General features: G+C 34.4%; 1 long non-coding RNA gene across 1 annotated transcript; it reads right to left on the bottom strand.

Annotated features, from left to right (window-relative positions):
- Positions 1-8,820: 8,820 nt before the first annotated feature.
- On the bottom strand, positions 8,821-17,601 carry LOC133290919 (uncharacterized). The gene is made up of 4 exons (XR_009748749.1): positions 17,322-17,601; positions 16,502-16,576; positions 16,352-16,417; positions 8,821-8,896 (listed from the first exon to the last, which is right to left on the bottom strand). It is a non-coding gene; the product is annotated as an uncharacterized LOC133290919 (long non-coding RNA).
- Between the last annotated feature and the right edge of the window lie 392 nt (positions 17,602-17,993).

Genomic DNA, 17,993 nt, shown 5'->3' with positions numbered 1-17,993 from the left:
TACATATTTTATGGGATTTGGTGCCTGACGGCGATGGATTCAAAGCATGTATTGACATATATAACAAGGCAAATAAAAATGAGCTGAAAAATTAAATGAAACTAGAAGATATGCCTGCAAACATGATAAAGGGATATGATGAAGATATGGACAAAATATTACAAGACCAGGTTAACCATTGGCTGCAAAAGCACAGTCAAAATTACAGGTAAAGAGATGCAAATTTATCTTGAGGTATTATTACTTCCAACCTTTTATTAATTGATCTCCTTTTTCATTTTAGGTTAGTTAGAATTGGAACCAAAGTAAAGCTATGTAATATATACAAATTTAGATTGAGGTACAATTTAGTATTATAATATTTTTATAAAAATTATTTCTAACAAGTGTATTAATAACAAGTATTAATTAAGCAGAGGCATGATGTTCCTGAACAAGGACAACCCTACTTTCAAGAATAAAAAATGACATTGTTAAATATAATTAAAGAAAAGAGTCTACGCGTAGGAGAAAAGGGGAGAGACATAAATGGACGTGGAGTAGGAGACTTCTACACAATTGGTGAGACAGAGACATGTTGTGTTCAGGTATAATTTTATATTTTAAATTAGTTTTCTTCTTCGTATTTAATATTTGTAATTTCTCAAAAAATTTAATATCTTTAAAGAATAACATATATTGTCAATAATTGTATTAAATGTAGATGTGCGTCTAGATGCACTCAACTTTTTGTTTTGTTAGTGAGTAGGTTAGAGGATCAGTTAGAATTTTAATATATTAGAATATCTATCATTTACTTTGTCTATGCTCTCTTTCATTTTTTAGGAAAGAATATTGCGTGGAGGACACGTATTCTATTATTTTTGGTATGTTGAAAGGGAAGATTTTTCAAAGGTAAGCACGTCTAACTTTTATCTATTGCATGTGTTTTGGAGTGTCTTGAACTGATTGGTATCATAATTTTTTGTTTCAAAGTAAGATTTCCCTTCATATCCCTCAACGCCTTTGTGTATGGTAAGGTATGTTACAAAAAAGGTGTAAATTTTTCGGATTGTATCATTTTTATGGGAATATCTAACGCATGACGCCAAGGAAGGAGAGTTATTATTGAATGATGGATTTTGAATATAATTCGTTGTTGCATGACGATGAATGATGGATTTAGAATATAATTCATTGTTGCATGACGACAAAGAAATGGAAATATCTTATGCATGACGACATGTAAAGGGACATATCTTACACATGATTTCTGTGTAACCCTTTATCCTATGGTCTGAGAAGTTATGTTATTTATATGTAACCCTTCATCCCATGGCTTCTTTTCATTATTTCTAATAATGTTCGCAAGCATAAGATTGTAATTTCACTATATAGGAGAATCTGAACTCAAAGGTACACTTGAAGACGCATATGTTGTTACAACAAATGAGGCATATCTTGTCCTTGTTATTAATTTAAATAATTGCAATGAAAAAAAAAATTATGGTGGTTTTGACTGTAATGTTACATTTTTCAGGAATATAACGCTATGAAGTTTCAAAGATGTACGCTTCCGGGAATGTATTTCGTTTGATTAAATAATTGAGCATTATGAGTTGGTCTAATTTACTATTATGTGAAAATAATATTAATCTATATTTATTTATTTTCTGAGAATACATATTTTATGGGATTTGGTTCGTGACGGCGATGGATTCAAAACATGTATTGACATATATAACAAGGCAAATAAAAATGAGCTGAAAAATTAAATGAAACTAGAAGATATGCCTGCAAACATGATAAAGCAATATGATGAAGATATAGACAAAATATTACAAGACCAGGTTAACTATTGGCTGCAAAAGCACACTCAAAATTACAGGTAAAGAGATGCAAATTTATCTTGAGGTATTATTACTTCCAACCTTTTATTAATTGATCTCCTTTTTCATTTTAGGTTAGTTAGAATTGGAACCAAAGTAAAACTATCTAATATATACAAATTTAGATTGAGGTACAATTTAGTATTATAATATTTTTATAAAAATTATTTCTAACAAGTGTATTAATAACAAGTATTAATTAAGCAGAGGCATGGATGTTCCTGAACAAGGATAACCCTACTTTCAAGAATAAAAAATGACATTGTCAAATATAATTAAAGAAAAGAGTCTACGCGTAGGAGAAAAAGGGAGAGACATAAATGGACGAGGAGTAGGAGACTTCTACACAATTGGTGAGACAGAGACATGTTGTGTTCAGGTATAATTTTATATTTTACATTAGTTTTCTTCTTCGTATTTAATATTTGTAATTTCTCAAAAAATTTAATATCTTTAAAGAATAACATATATTGTCAATAATTGTATTAAATGTAGATGTGCGTCTAGATGCACTCAACTTTTTGTTTTGTTAGTGAGTAGGTTAGAGGATCAGTTAGAATTTTAATATATTAGAATATCTATCATTTACTTTGTCTATGCTCTCTTTCATTTTTTAGGAAAGAATATTGCGTGGAGGACACGTATTCTATTATTTTTGGTATGTTGAAGGGGAAGATTTTTCAAAGGTAAGCACGTCTAACTTTTATCTATTGCATGTGTTTTGGAGTGTCTTGAACTGATTGGTATCATAATTTTTTGTTTCAAAGTAAGATTTCCCTTCACATCCCTCAACGCCTTTGTGTATGGTAAGGTATGTTACAAAAAAGGTGTAAATTTTTCGGATTGTATCATTTTTATGGGAATATCTAACGCATGACGCCAAGGAAGGAGAGTTATTATTGAATGATGGATTTTGAATATAATTCGTTGTTGCATGACGATGAATGATGGATTTAGAATATAATTCATTGTTGCATGACGACAAAGAAATGGAAATATCTTATGCATGACGACATGTAAAGGGAAATATCTTACACATGATTTCTGTGTAACCCTTTATCCTATGGTCTGAGAAGTTATGTTATTTATATGTAACCCTTCATCCCATGGCTTATTTTCATTATTTCTAATAATTTTCACAAGCATAAGATTGTAATTTCACTATATAGGAGAATCTGAACTCAAGGTACACGTGAAGACGCATATGTTGTTACAACAAATGAGGCATATCTTGTCCTTGTTATTAATTTAAATAATTGCAATGAAAAAAAAAATTATGGTGGTTTTGACTGTAATGTTACATTTTTCAGGAATATAACGCTATGAAGTTTCAAATATGTACGCTTCCGGGAATGTATTTCATTTGATTAAATAATTGTGCATTATGAGTTGGTCTAATTTACTATTATGTGAAAATAATATTAATCTATATTTATTTATTTTCTGAGAATACATATTTTATGGGATTTGGTGCCTGACGGCGATGGATTCAAAGCATGTATTGACATATATAACAAGGCAAATAAAAATGAGCTGAAAAATTAAATGAAACTAGAAGATATGCCTGCAAACATGATAAAGGGATATGATGAAGATATGGACAAAATATTACAAGACCAGGTTAACCATTGGCTGCAAAAGCACAGTCAAAATTACAGGTAAAGAGATGCAAATTTATCTTGAGGTATTATTACTTCCAACCTTTTATTAATTGATCTCCTTTTTCATTTTAGGTTAGTTAGAATTGAAACCAAAGTAAAGCTATGTAATATATACAAATTTAGATTGAGGTACAATTTAGTATTATAATATTTTTATAAAAATTATTTCTAACAAGTGTATTAATAACAAGTATTAATTAAGCAGAGGCATGGATGTTCCCGAACAAGGACAACCCTACTTTCAAGAATAAAAAATGACATTGTTAAATATAATTAAAGAAAAGAGCCTACGCGTAGAAGTAAAAGGTAGAGACATAAATGGACGTGTAGTAGCAGATGTCTAAAGAATTTGTGAGACAGAGACCTGTTGTGTTCAGGTATAATTTTATATTTTAAATTAGTTTTCTTCTTCGTATTTAATATTTGTAATTTCTCAAAAAATTTAATATCTTTAAGGAATAACATATATTGTCAATAATTGTATTAAATGTAGATGTGCGTCTAGATGCACTCCACTTTTTGTTTTGTTAGTGAGTAGGTTAGAGGATCAGTTAGAATTTTAATATATTAGAATATCTATCATTTACTTTGTCTATGCTCTCTTTCATTTATTAGGAAAGAATATTGCGTGGAGGACACGTATTCTATTATTTTTGGTATGTTGAAAGGGAAGATTTTTCAAAGGTAAGCACGTCTAACTTTTATGTATTTCATGTGTTTTGGAGTGTCTTGAACTGATTGGTATCATAATTTCTTCTTACAAAGTAAGATTTCCCTTCACATCCCTCATCGCCTTTGTGTATGGTAAGGCCTGTTACAAAAATGGTGTAAATTTTTCGTATTGTATCATTTTTATGGGAATATCTCACGCATGACGCCAAGGAAGGAGAGTTATTATTGAATGATGGATTTAGAATATAATTCGTTGTTGCATGATGACAAAGAAATGGAAATATCTTATGCATGAAGACATGTAAAGGGAAATATCTTACACATGATTTCTGTGTAACCCTTTATCCTATGGTCTGAGAAGTTATGTTATTTATATGTAACCCTTCATCCCATGGCTTATTTTCATTATTTCTAATAATTTTCACAAGCATAAGATTTTAATTTCACTATATAGGAGAATCTGAACTCAAGGTACACGTGAAGACGCATATGTTGTTACAACAAATGAGGCATATCTTGTCCTTGTTATTAATTTAAATAATTGCAATGAAAAATAAAATAATGGTGGTTTTGACTGTAATGTTACATTTTTCAGGAATATAACGCTATGAAGTTTCAAATATGTACGCTTCCGGGAATGTATTTCATTTGATTAAATAATTGTGCATTATGAGTTGGTCTAATTTACTATTATGTGAAAATAATATTAATCTATATTTATTTATTTCTGAGAATACATATTTTATGGGATTTGGTGCCTGACGGCGATGTATTCAAAGCATGTATTGACATAAATAACAAGGCAAATAAAAATGAGCTGAAAAATTAAATCAAACTAGAAGATATGCCTGCAAACGTGATAAAGCGATATGATGAAGATATTGACAAAATATTGCAAGACCAGGTTATCCTTTGGCTGCAAAAGCACAATCAAAATTACAGGTAAAGATATGCAAATTTATCTTGAGGTATTATTACTTCCAACCTTTTATTAATTTATCTCCTTTTTTATTTTAGGTTAGTTAGAATTGGAACAAAAGTAAAGCTACGTAAGATATACAAATTTAGATTGAGGTAGAATTTAGTATTATAATATTTTTATAAAAATTATTTCTTACAAGTGTATTAATAACAAGTATTAATTAAGCAGTGGCGTGGATGCTCTCGAACAAGGACAACCCTACTTTCAAGAATAAAAAATGACATTGTTAAATATAACTAAAGAAAAGAGCTTACGCTTTGAAGAAAAAGGGAGAGACATAAATAGACGTGGAGTAGGAGACTGCTACACAATTGGTGAGACAAAGACATGTTGTGTTTAGGTATAATTTTATATTTTAAATTAGTTTTCTTCTTCGTATTTAATATTTGTAATTTCTCAAAAAATTTAATATCTTTAAGGAATAACAAATATTATCAATAATTGTATTAAATGTAGATGTGCGTCTAGATGCACTCCACTTTTTGTTTTGTTAGTGAGTAGGTTAGAGGATCAGTTAGAATTTTATTTATTAGAATATCTATCATTTACTTTGTCTATGCTCTCTTTCATTTATTAGGAAAGAATATTGCGTGGAGGACACGTATTCTATTATTTTTGGTATGTTGAAAGGGAAGATTTTTCAAAGGTAAGCACGTCTAACTTTTATCTATTTCATGTGTTTTGGAGTGTCTTGAACTGATTGGTATCATAATTTTTTCTTGCAAAGTAAGATTTCCCTTCACATCCCTCATCGCCTTTGTGTATGGTAAGGCCTGTTACAAAAATGGTGTAAGATTTCCCTTCACATCCCTCATTATTATTGAATGATGGATTTAAAATATAATTCGTTGTTGCATGATGACAAAGAAATGGAAATATCTTATGCATGACGACATGTAAAGGGAAATATCTTACACATGATTTCTGTGTAACCCTTTATCCTATGGTCTGAGAAGTTATGTTATTTATATGTAACCCTTCATCCCATGGCTTATTTTCATTATTTCTAATAATTTTCTCAAGCATAAGATTTTAATTTCACTATATAGGAGAATCTGAACTCAAGCTACACGTGAAGATGCATATGTTGTTACAACAAATGAGGCATATCGTGTCCTTGTTATTAATTTATATAATTGCAATGAAAAATAAAATAATATTGGTTTTGATTGTAATGTTACATTTTTCAGGAATATAACGCTATGAAGTTTCAAATATGTACTCTTCCGGGAATGTATTTCATTTGATTAAATACTTGTTCATTATGAGTTGGTCTAATTTACTATTATGTGAAAATAATATTAATCTTTATTTATTTATTTTCTGAGAATACATATTTTATGGGATTTGTGCAAAAAGCGTGATAAATAACAAGGCAAATAAAAATGAAGATATATGAAACAAAATAATGCAAACGTGATAAAGCGATATGATGAAGATATAGACAAAATCAAAATTACAGGTAAAGAGATGTGTAACAGCCCGTTGTACACCGGTATTGTTAACATTAATTATGATATTAAGCGCAGTTACAATCACAGCAATTCATTTATAAAAATGCGAATAAACTTTTTCCGATTATTACGCGAGCATTTAACACATAAAAAGCGTAATAATTAAAAGCTGTGACCGTAACCGTAAACTCTTGCGGAAGACTTATTTAAACTATTTTTATAACTTACATTACTTATCATAAGTTACTAAGGGGTTCCCATAAACCCACTTAGCCAATTTCCAATCTTTACGTTTTTACCAATTCGGACATGTTTCACCCTTAATTTTTCTGCGACCACACCGTTCGTAGCCAAACTCTCTTCTCAGATTATATCTTTGTCTTACTTAATTCCCTTTTCAACAAGCTATCATACGCTCAATTCGGAGCTCATTTGCTCCGGTTATCGACGTTAGAAGTTGGATAAGCAAATAGCCAAACAACCCCAAAAACAGCCCCAAACCACACACATTACTCGAATTTCTGCACTCAATACACTCATCCATTTGCTCTCAAATTTTTATCCTACAAACTAGACATCTCAAACTTCATTTTGATATATCACACGCTTAATTTGACTGAGAAACGAAGCGGAAATTAATTTCCCAAATCCGGTCCAGAATCTGCCTCAGGTGCAGTGGCACATGAGCAGTCCGTGTTTCTCCATTTTTTTCAGGCCGAAGATCAACCCAGATTTTCCTCAAATTTTGTCACAAGGTAGAGGACATCTCAACCTTCAAAATGGCGTATGGCATGTCCCTATTGGACCTCTATGGAAGGAGATATGCTCTCCCAAAGTTTGCCTAAAATCTACCAATTCTACAGAAAATTCGCCAGAGTTTCCTTTGTTTTTTCAATAATCCCAAATTTGTAAAAATCATTTAAACCTCAAATGTACCTAATAATCACATGATAATACAGTAATAATCCAATGGGTGGCACACACAAGGACCAATAACGCCTTGGGGCACTTACAACCCAATCCAGTTTATAGTTATTAGGCATATAGTTCATATTAATCATCCTTAAGTAGTTGCAATCACTAATACCTTTTTCATGCATATTTTCATCATACATGTAATCATACCCTAAAATAGGCCTAAGGCCCTTCCATCATAAATAGTCATGCATCAATACGATTACAATATTGCTTTACATCTTACAACTTGAAACTTAAACTTCAACTTACATTCTTCCAATATTACAACTTAAATTCAAATGACAACATAACCAAATACATAACTACTAGACTTAGGCAAAATGGCATGAACAAATATGCTAATGAAGCTCATCCCACATACATATGAGATGTTCATGCCCTAAGTCTAGCCTAGGCCACACGGCCAAGAAAATGCAAAATATGAAGCACTCCACTGCTCACTCTGCGGGCCTCTTGCCCGCTGCTCTGGCTCCACTGCTACCTCCTGAAATAAATGCCCCGAGACGGGGTGAGATATACGAATATATCTCAGTAACCAAGAGGTTCTGGAGAAAACTCCACCCAATGGTTCACTTCGATGCATATCAATAGAATAAAACAACCACTTTGAAAACGGGATAAAGCAATGGATTTAGAGAAATGGGGAATATAAAGATACAAACTACGACGATACGGGATGGTAACCCCAATTCCACGTACGCCCTGGGCATATATAAGCCTATGGGTATCATCCAAGGTGTGTTCACAGAAACCACAACCATGATGCCCAAACCATCCAAAATGCCAAAGACATTCCTAGTGTGCTCCTACCCGGATCACACACCATGACACGCAGTCAACTGGAACTCCCTCCTGGAGACCTATCCAGCGGAAGTCCGAAACTGCCCGAAGGCTAATAAAACTGTCTACTGGCCAGAGACTCGGTACCGCAGTACCCATAGCAATAATGCATGCATGCTCACGTGTTCTATACTATTCATACACACTTCCTTCTGTTGTCATCAACTGGCAAGGTGGAACAGAAAAGGGGAACAAGCCCCAGTACCAAGAGGTTACCTCAATATGTTACTCCACTTAGCTCCACAGCAGCTTAGGTTCCAAGTTTGTTACTCAACAGAACGCCTACACATAGGACGTTCCCAATTACTCAAAACTCATACGAATGCATGCAATTTACAACAATACAAGCATGATTCAACCACTTACCTCAATCCCACTTGGTCCAGGACCAAGGGCAATCCACCGACTCACGGTTCGGTGTTCGAATCGACGTACGACAACCTACAGTAACCATGTACGAATCGTCAGTACACGGCAATTCCATCAAAATACAAAAAACGTCAAATTTCACTCCTACACCTTGTAGGTTCGGCCTCTTAAGGCTTATTTCACAAATTATTTTTCTAAATTTTCTTTCTCATTTTATTATACTTCCACAGGTTGCCAAAAGGCCATACCAAGTGTCATTTTTCACTTTACGTCTTTTAAACAATGTTTTGCCTAATATTTTACTCTAGGATCCTTTATGGCAATTAACACCTTCAATCATTTTTCATTGATTCTACAACCTTTAAACCACCACACAACCCATCTAAGTACCATTTAGCACATCATACATCACTCAAATAATTTCCAACAACATCCATTCCTTAATTTCCCTTTAAAGGCCGAATTGCACATAATCCATTCCAAGGAATTTTCACCCAATTTTAACCATTCCACACCTCATAAAATCCCATTATATCAACATATAATCATACACCAACTCACCAATACAATCCTAACACATTTTCAAAATTCAAAGTCATGACAACCTCAAAATTTTCTAAGTTACAAAATCATATTTTTCACCAATAATTTTCATGGCATTTCTAGCTCTAACACATCATTCTAAGACATTATCATCTAATACACATTTTCTATTTGAGCTCTCTAACATCACAAATCAAACAAGCCCTCTTTAGGGTTCATAAACAAATTCGAAAATAAATCTTCAAATCAATCCATGAGGGGTGTTGAAACTTACCCACAATTACGTCACAAGACTCCTCCTAGAACTCCACAAGCAATGGCTCAAGAAATCAACCCCAAAATCACAAAAATCCTAAGAATTTAGTGGCTGTATATGGCTCTTTTCTCACCATAGAGAGGGTTTCAAGGGAAACTAATCGATTGAACGGGTTCGGATGGTGATTTCCATCGAATTTCAACACAAGAATCGTCCGATTCGGTTAAGAATTGATGAAGTTATGAAGAAATCAAACAAAACAAATAAAAAAAACGAAAATGGAAGGGGGAGGGCTGATCCACGGGGAAGAAGGGAGAAGAGGAGAGAGAATGTGTCATGTAAATGTGACTTTTAAGTCACTTAAGCCATAGGTGGGTCCTACACGCGATTTAACTTTAATCAATCACTAATTTCAACCACAAATTCCTTACCTATGTATTTTTTTCGTTTATGGCATATTTTTGTTTCCTAAAAATACTGATAAAAATTTCACGCTTATCGGTACAATTATACCGCAGCATTTTTACACTGGAAAAATCACTATTCATCAATTTTTCCCAAATTTGCCTATCCACTCGATTTTTCGTTCTGAATCCATTTCCAGGGTTCTTTTTATCATCTGAGACCTTCTACTCAATGTTATCTTCCTAGGGTTGTGTGCATGGCTAATTACTGTTTTGCCCTTTCTTTGTATTTTGGCCTTATACTCAGGATTTTCACTAATCCTTCTCTTTAATTCTCATTTAATATTTTAATATTTAAACTTAGAAATGCGAGGTGTTATAATCACCCCACCTTTTAGAATTTTGTCCGCAAAATTAACTCATATCATCCGCTAACTCAGGACACAGCCGGAGAGTCTCATCCTCCAGCTCCCAAGTAGCATCCTCAAGTGTGTATCTTTACCATATTACTTTTATCACAAGCATGATCTCCTTTTTATGATACTCATTATCCTTTGATCCTTCACAATTACTCGTCTCTTATGGTTCTGTGACCTTTTAATTCACAATACCTTAAACTTTCTCTGGTTTACCGTTTCACTTCCGCTGATTTTTAGGTAATAACATAACCATATTACAAATTTATTGGTATCAATTCACCTCATTCTCATCTCTATCTATCTTTCTGACCCAAGGTCATTCTCAAAAGCATCTAATCGTTTTCATAATAGGCCCCAATTGTTCTCATGTATACTTACTAATTATTCCTGGAGTATTTCCAACTCCCACTTTCTTTAGTACTTGACTATTTTCGTTGTCCGTGTTGTTTCAACAATACCCCACATCTCTTTTGTACCAGTCTTTTTCACTGATGTTACTAACCTTACCATTTCGTTGCTTTCTTGGCTTGCCCACAAGCGCATATCTTCTAGTTTCAATGGCATGCAATAGCATCCGACTAATCCCAACTCGCCTTACATTTCATTTTTACATACTTTACTTTACTTTACTTTGTCTCGTGTCTCCATACCTTCTTAGATGATCACCACTATGTCTTTCTCTTTGGGACACGAAGCTAACAATCCTCACAACAGCTCATACTCCCTGTCAGTCATTTCCAGGTCTTTTCCCACAATTCCATTCGTGAATATTTTCACCTACAACATCACATTTATAACTTACACTCCCTGTTAATCTGTTTATCACTTAACCATTTAAACTTTATCCATTTAGCCCTCTCAGAGCCTAAACTCAACATCCAACAATGCCTTTCGTATCAAAGGTCTTATGCCTAAGGTTTTCACCAAGTAACCATTTTTACTCATCATTCTGTAACAATATTATAGATTCAACATCATTTTTCATTCATTTATACCCCCACTTCCTCATTATCGACATTTTTATCATGGATGTCCACTTTAAAATACTATAACCTCACCGCTTTACTAACTTCCACCACACATTGGCAAATCAATTTCCAAACCCATTTCACTATTACCTGATGGACCCTTCGAAAATGCCATATCTTTCACATACAAGTCCCATCCTCCAGGAATTTTTTTTTTTTGAAACTTAATTATCAGGTCATATGAAACTAAATCCATCATTGCCATTACTTCTACAATTCGCCATCGGTTGGTATACCAATCTCTCGGAATATTCAAAGCTACCCCAGGCACTCGACCATACATCATCAGTACCTAACCAAAACAACATCAAACTTACTTTACACCCACAATAGTGTGCTTCAATATCACACTTCGAAACTCTTACGCACTATGCCTCACATCTTATATCCAAATTTGACATATTATTGTCCACTCACTAATATATGACCTCACACTTTGCGTTAATCACATGGCAAAACTCTCCCAATGCAGTGGGTAAAAACATTCTCAGGTTTAACCGCTCAAGCTCTTGCTGTCCTCAGGGCCCCAGATGTAATGACCCACCGATTAGAGAATTCACCCATATGATCCATGCAGTAATGATAACCTACCACCTGCTGATCCTATTCTATTAGCATTCCCAACGTTTCTTATTTGTGCATTTATATAAATCAACTCAACTATACTAACAGTCACATCAATGCGGAACACTTCCTCGTCTCCCATTACTCATATAAGATAATAATTGTCTCCGGGAACGTAATCCACACGGAGATAACCATACCCTCCTGGCACATAAGCCACACAGAGATATCCATAATATCATGTCGTACCACATGCACCCAGTGCACAGAGAAAACTTATATTCATAATACATCTGTATATAACAACCAACGTGTACCCAGTACACACCAGATCACACATGGACCCATTCTATTTGGTGTCCGTATCACGTTCGTATATAACGGCAGAATATCTTTGGTATATTCACATGGGGCTACCCCCAATGATAATAGTAGTAGTGGTATAATATACACATATTACATATAAGTAAATACATTATACTTCCTCGTTTGATTCTCCCCACCGATAGTTTACTTTCCTCTTGGTTAATCCTCAGACCTGGTTTATAACATAGTCAGTATTATAATAATTCATATTCTCTTCACAATCTCGTACACATTCCCTAACTCTTAATAGTTTATTCTGTCATGTTACTGTTCAAATCATATAGAACTAAGTGCATCATTAACACAATTTATAATTTTATTGTACATCAGTCCTTGCACTAATGATACAATTCACAATTTTCTATATATCAGTCCTTGCACTGATCATACAATACATAATTTATTGTACATCAGTCCTTGCACTGATGATACAATTCACAATTTTTATTGTACATCAGTCCTTGCACTGATAATACAATACACCACTTTATTGTACCTCAGTCCTTGCACTGATAATACAATACACAACTTTATTGTACATCAGTCCTTGCACTGATAATACAATTCACAATTTTCTGAATATCAATCCTTGCACTGATCATACAATACACAATTTATTGTACATCAGTCCTTGCACTGATAATACAATTCACAATTTTCTGAATATCAATCCTTGCACTGATCATACAATACACAATTTATTGTACATCAGTCCTTGCACTGATGATACAATTCACAATTTTCTGTATATCAGTCCTTGCACTGATCATACAATACACAATTTATTGTACATCAGTCCTTGCACTGATGATACAATTCACAATTTTGTGTATATCAGTCCTTGCACTGATCACACAATACACAATTTATTGTACATCAGTCCTTGCACTGATGATACAATTCACAATTTTCTGTATATCAGTCCTTGCACTGATCATACAATACACAACTTTATTGTACATCAGTCCTTGCACTGATAATACAATACACCACTTTATTGTACACCAGTCCTTGCACTGATAATACAATACACAACTTTATTGTACATTTATCTTATGCCATCCATGGCGATTTTCTCAGTTTCTTCCTTTTACTCATACTTCATAATTATTTCATCTCACCTATGTTTACTCAGTACTAATTCCTTATGGATTTCAATGCCATATTTCAATGTCTCTCAATTTAACACTTCACTAACATGACAAATTTTTAAATTTTCAATCCCTTAGGATCTGATATCAAATATTCCATTTATTTCTCTACATTAACCATCCCAATTCATTCAAGTGTACACCATCTATCAGGGACATATAACTTCTAGTCAAACATAACTTATTCTAACTCGTAACTAAGCATATCTGTTCTCATTTCTCAATAATCCCTCAGGTTCTAAATCTCTCACCTTGATGAAGTCTATTCACCAAGTTCACTTGTACATACTATACTACACATATACTTGGAAGTTTTACCGATACTATCTTTTCACTATAACTCATCTCAATTATATATTTATTATTCACAGTACTACAAAGCTCGCCTCTGCTACTACCGTACATACCATAGATTTGTTTACAACTTTTACTTATAATACAATTTTCTTTTAACTTTCATTAAAAGTCAGACAAAATATTTAAGTCTGTTTTCCCTTAAGTCCTCTAATATTCGTATTTTACTTACTGCCATCTCTTGTCCATGGAGCAGTCAACACTGCATCCACAACATCAGGCTAAGGACTTACATTCAGTGCTCCAGGGTTGCCACGCAGGCTTCTTACGATGACCACGCATGTAACACAAAGGAATGGGATGATCAGACCCACACTAAGGAATCACATATGCAGTAATCGATAAGAATCTACATACAACCATGCAACACAAAACACAACTATACACTATCAGAGTTCCCTAACAAAACTGCTCTGATACCATAAAATGTAACAGCCCGTTGTACACCGGTATTGTTAACATTAATTATGATATTAAGCGCAGTTACAATCACAGCAATTCATTTATAAAAATGCGAATAAACTTTTTCCGATTATTACGCGAGCATTTAACACATAAAAAGCGTAATAATTAAAAGCTGTGACCGTAACCGTAAACTCTTGCGGAAGACTTATTTAAACTATTTTTATAACTTACATTACTTATCATAAGTTACTAAGGGGTTCCCATAAACCCACTTAGCCAATTTCCAATCTTTACGTTTTTACCAATTCGGACATGTTTCACCCTTAATTTTTCTGCGACCACACCGTTCGTAGCCAAACTCTCTTCTCAGATTATATCTTTGTCTTACTTAATTCCCTTTTCAACAAGCTATCATACGCTCAATTCGGAGCTCATTTGCTCCGGTTATCGCCGTTAGAAGTTGGATAAGCAAATAGCCAAACAACCCCAAAAACAGCCCCAAACCACACACATTACTCGAATTTCTGCACTCAATCCACTCATCCATTTGCTCTCAAATTTTTATCCTACAAACTAGACATCTCAAACTTCATTTTGATATATCACACGCTTAATTTGACTGAGAAACGAAGCGGAAATTAATTTCCCAAATCCGGTCCAGAATCTGCCTCAGGTGCAGTGGCACATGAGCAGTCCGTGTTTCTCCATTTTTTTCAGGCCGAAGATCAACCCAGATTTGCCTCAAATTTTGACACAAGGTAGAGGACATATCAACCTTCAAAATGGCGTATGGCACGTCCCTATTGGACCTCTATGGAGGGAGATATGCTCTCCCGAAGTTTGCCTAAAATCTGCCAATTCTACAGAAAATTCGCCAGAGTTTCCTTTGTTTTTTCAATAATCCCAAATTTGTAAAAATCATTTAAACCTCAAATGTACCTAATAATCACATGATAATACAGTAATAATCCAATGGGTGGCACACACAAGGACCAATAACGCCTTGGGGCACTTACAACCCAATCCAGTTTATAGTTATTAGGCATATAGTTCATATTAATCATCCTTAAGTAGTTGCAATCACTAATACCTTTTTCATGCATATTTTCATCATACATGTAATCATACCCTAAAATAGGCCTAAGGCCCTTCCATCATAAATAGTCATGCATCAATACGATTACAATATTGCTTTACATCTTACAACTTGAAACTTAAACTTCAACTTACATTCTTCCAATATTACAACTTAAATTCAAATGACAACATAACCAAATACATAACTACTAGACTTAGGCAAAATGGCATGAACAAATATGCTAATGAAGCTCATCCCACATACATATGAGATGTTCATGCCCTAAGTCTAGCCTAGGCCACACGGCCAACAAAATGCAAAATATGAAGCACTCCACTGCTCACTCTGCGGGCCTCTTGCCCGCTGCTCTGGCTCCACTGCTACCTCCTGAAATAAATGCCCCGAGACGGGGTGAGATATACGAATATATCTCAGTAACCAAGAGGTTCTGGAGAAAACTCCACCCAATGGTTCACTTCGATGCATATCAATAGAATAAAACAACCACTTTGAAAACGGGATAAAGCAATGGATTTAGAGAAATGGGGAATATAAAGATACAAACTACGACGATACGGGATGGTAACCCCAATTCCACGTACGCCCTGGGCATATATAAGCCTATGGGTATCATCCAAGGTGTGTTCACAGAAACCACAACCATGATGCCCAAACCATCCAAAACGCCAAAGACATTCCTAGTGTGCTCCTACCCGGATCACACACCATGACACGCAGTCAACTGGAACTCCCTCCTGGAGACCTATCCAGCGGAAGTCCGAAACTGCCCGAAGGCTATTAAAACTGTCTACTGGCCAGAGACTCGGTACCGCAGTACCCATAGCAATAATGCATGCATGCTCATATGTTCTGTACTATTCATACACACTTCCTACCGTTGCCATCAACTGGCAAGGTGGAACAGAAAAGGGGAACAAGCCCCAGTACCAAGAGGTTACCTCAATATGTTACTCCACTTAGCTCCACAGCAGCTTAGGTTCCAAGTTTGTTACTCAACAGAACGCCTACACATAGGACGTTCCCAATTACTCAAAACTCATACGAATGCATGCAATTTACAACAATACAAGCATGATTCAACCACTTACCTCAATCCCACTTGGTCCAGGACCAAGGGCAATCCACCGACTCACGGTTCGGTGTTCAAATCGACGTACGACAACCTACAGTAACCATGTACGAATCGTCAGTACACGGCAATTCCATCAAAATACAAAAAACGTCAAATTTCACTCCTACACCTTGTAGGTTCGGCCTCTTAAGGCTTATTTCACAAATTATTTTTCTAAATTTTCTTTCTCATTTTATTATACTTCCACAGGTTGCCAAAAGGCCATACCAAGTGTCATTTTTCACTTTACGTCTTTTAAACAATGTTTTGCCTAATATTTTACTCTAGGATCCTTTATGGCAATTAACACCTTCAATCATTTTTCATTGATTCTACAACCTTTAAACCACCACACAACCCATCTAAGTACCATTTAGCACATCATACATCACTCAAATAATTTCCAACAACATCCATTCCTTAATTTCCCTTTAAAGGCCGAATTGCACATAATCCATTCCAAGGAATTTTCACCCAATTTTAACCATTCCACACCTCATACAATCCCATTATATCAACATATAATCATACAACAACTCACCAATACAATCCTAACACATTTTCAAAATTCAAAGTCATGACAACCTCAAAATTTTCTAAGTTACAAAATCATATTTTTCACCAATAATTTTCATGGCATTTCTAGCTCTAACACATCATTCTAAGACATTATCATCTAATACACATTTTCTATTTGAGCTCTCTAACATCACAAATCAAACAAGCCCTCTTTAGGGTTCATAAACAAATTCGAAAATAAATCTTCAAATCAATCCATGAGGGGTGTTGAAACTTACCCACAATTACGTCACAAGACTCCTCCTAGAACTCCACAAGCAATGGCTCAAGAAATCAACCCCAAAATCACAAAAATCCTAAGAATTTCGTGGCTGTATATGGCTCTTTTCTCACCATAGAGAGGGTTTCAAGGGAAACTAATCGGTGGAACGGGTTCGGATGGTGATTTCCATCGAATTTCAACACAAGAATCGTCCGATTCGGTTAAGAATTGATGAAGTTATGAAGAAATCAAACAAAACAAATAAAAAAAACGAAAATGGAAGGGGGAGGGCTGATCCACGGGGAAGAAGGGAGAAGAGGAGAGAGAATGTGTCATGTAAATGTGACTTTTAAGTCACTTAAGCCATAGGTGGGTCCTACACGCGATTTAACTTTAATCAATCACTAATTTCAACCACAAATTCCTTACCTATGTATTTTTCTCGTTTATGTCATATTTTTGTTTCCTAAAAATAATGATAAAAATTTCACGCTTATCGGTACAATTATACCGCAGCATTTTTACACTGGAAAAATCACTATTCATCAATTTTTCCCAAATTTGCCTATCCACTCGATTTTTCGTTCTGAATCCATTTCCAGGGTTCTTTTTATCATCTGAGACCTTCTACTCAATTTTATCTTCCTAGGGTTGTGTGCATGGCTAATTACTGTTTTGCCCTTTCTTT

The sequence above is a fragment of the Gastrolobium bilobum genome, unplaced genomic scaffold, assembly GCF_033153095.1.
Source record: "Gastrolobium bilobum isolate Gb01-03AN ecotype WA unplaced genomic scaffold, APGP_CSIRO_Gbil_v1 utg14255, whole genome shotgun sequence".
Taxonomy (NCBI): Eukaryota; Viridiplantae; Streptophyta; class Magnoliopsida; order Fabales; family Fabaceae; genus Gastrolobium; species Gastrolobium bilobum.
The sequence above is the reverse complement of the archived record's forward strand: the minus strand, read 5'-3'. Positions and strand labels throughout refer to the sequence as shown.